Genomic DNA, 2,598 nt, shown 5'->3' with positions numbered 1-2,598 from the left:
GAAAGCGCAAACAATTCAACTACCGCTTTCAAAAATTGAGGACTAGCCCATCGAAAACATGGACTCTTGTCAATGAATTGCGCGGCCTAGCCTCCAAAAACACGGTCGACACTATCATTAAAAACTTCGGAGGAATATCTGCTTAGCTGGCTGATCACTTTAATTCCTCTTTTGCAATGGGGCTAACGGCTGGGCGTTCCACTGCAAGTAGGGCAAATGGGAGCATGTGTGCCCTTGATTCCGCCTTTTTGCCGCTTTGTGCTGAGGAAGATTTTGGATGTATTTGGTTTAACTTTAATCGGCGAAAATCTCCCGGTTTGGATGGCGTATCTGTTGATGTTCTATGTAAGCATTTTGAGCAACTCAAACACGTATTTCTTGCTATTTTAAATAACATATTCTCTACGCAAATTGTACCAATGGGTCTGAAACAAGCCTTATTTAGACCTATGTTTAAAAGTGGGGAAAAAAAACAATGTCAAAAATTATAGGGGTATTTCAACCCTACCAACCACAGCTTTGATACTGGAAAAGCATGTTTGTTCAGTATTACTTAGTTTCCTTCAATCTAGTGATGTCTATTCACCTAACCAGTTCGGTTTTGTAAGTGGTCGAGGCACACAAAAAGCCTTAGAAGAAATTTTTGATTTCCTGAATGAGGCCATTGATCAAAATGAATTCGCTTGTGCTCTCTTTTTAGATGCCACCAAGGCATTTGATTGTGTTCGTCATAGGATATTGTGTGATAAACTGTATAATATGGAATTTGTGGTCCATTAATTATCTCACTGACAGATCTCGGACCGTTGTCATTGGAAAAGGTACAAGTGCACAAATTCCTTTTTGTAGTGGAGAGCCACAAGGGTCTATTCTTGCACCTGTTCTGTTCAATTTATATGTTAACGATCTGAGTGATTCCATATTTTACTGTCGCGTTGTTCAGTACGCAGATTATACACTTTTGATTTCTAGACACATTGAATATGCAACAGCTGTGAAGAATTTACATTACGATTGTGAACAACTAATGGAATGGTTGGAAAACAACGTGATAGGGATTACCAAAACTAAAACACAAATTCTATGTTTTCACAATCCTCTCAAACCTACCTCCCAAGAAATACCAATCTTCCTACACAAGTCGTTTTTTAATAATTGCACTTGTTCTCCAGTTAATTATGTCTGGACTGTTAAGTACTTGGGAATATTTTTCGATTCTGACATGTTATGGAAAAGCCAGTTGGTCTACATTTGTTCCCATCTTCGTAAAATGGTCTGTTTGTTATTTTCAACGCGCTCAATATGTCCGGTTTCACTCCGTAAACAGATCGTGCACGCTCTTGGTTACAGCGTACTGAGCTATGGTATTTGTTGCTTTTATTTTTGCTCGGCCTTTTGGCGGAACAAAGTTGACAGTTTATTAAAACTGGTATTGAAATCGATGTTGTACAGTACGAATATTGTTGGCAATGTCTGTATTTTCTCATGGTCTGAAATGCCAAAATTCTCAGTTCTGTATACACAAACAGTAGTTCTGAAATGTGTTTGGATGAAAGAGTACTGCGTTCCGTACATTCCTGTGAGGGACCTTCGTCATCGCAGTCGTTTCGTTTTGCCTAGGACATGAACTAGGTATGGGGAACGTATTCGCGCTTTCTATGTCCCACATACAATGAATCAGTTACCAGACGATGTTTTCTCCCTCAGTAGCCGAAAATAAATTAAGAAATGTCTGTTTGAACTTTTCTATTAACTATTCGCTCATCACTCACCACATTTTTTTCTCTTTTTTCTTTCCTTCTCTTTTTTGTGTGTCCGTACCGGCGAAGCGATTGTCCTCGGTGCCGCCAACTGCCGGGCACTGCCCTACAAGCCTTCTGTGGCTTCGGCAGGCCCGCAAATGTACCATGTATATTGCAATAAACATATATTATTATTATGACTTGCTGCAGATCCTGTAAGCTCTGCGGAAAAGGGAGGCGACCACAGACCGCTTCTGTGCTGCCGGATGCACCAAATTCTAGTGTAGGTACCGGCCGTTGTGAGTCATTCTGAACACCGTAAAAGACAGCGCCACACCATCAAACTTCACCAGGAAGTCTAGGATGGCAGACGCCCATCCGCTTCTTTCTGAGTCTGAATTGGATGGCCGGGTACATTCTATTGAGGTGAGCTGGGAAATACTCTATTGAATCTTCTGGTAGCACAGAAGCAGTCGTCGACGTAACGCAGGAACGTCCTCGGGTGCTCTGCAAATGAGTTGAGGGCATGCTCCTGGAGTACCTCCATCGTCAGGTTGGTGATTGTCACCGAAATAGATGCACCCATCGCCGCTCCGTGAATTTGCATGAAGAATCTCTCGTTTATGTGAAGTGTGCGTTCGACAAATAAAACTGCAGCAGCCGCCCGATGTCATGTGCCTCGATGGGGCTTCTCCTTGTAGCGTGGGGTCAGTACTGACTTCCGAAGTGCACAAGTCCACAGCCAAATCATTGTAACGCTCGTAAATTGTGACGTTACGTGAAACGATGCCATTTTACCGGAGACGTTGAGCTGAAGGTTTTGAAAGCTTTCATTGAAGTCCTCACTGGTGCGGAG

This window comes from Haemaphysalis longicornis, unplaced genomic scaffold, assembly GCF_048455015.1.
Source record: "Haemaphysalis longicornis isolate Haplotype H1 unplaced genomic scaffold, Haemaphysalis longicornis Haplotype H1 scaffold_13, whole genome shotgun sequence".
Lineage (NCBI taxonomy): Eukaryota > Metazoa > Arthropoda > Arachnida > Ixodida > Ixodidae > Haemaphysalis > Haemaphysalis longicornis.
This window is presented reverse-complemented; position numbering follows the sequence as displayed.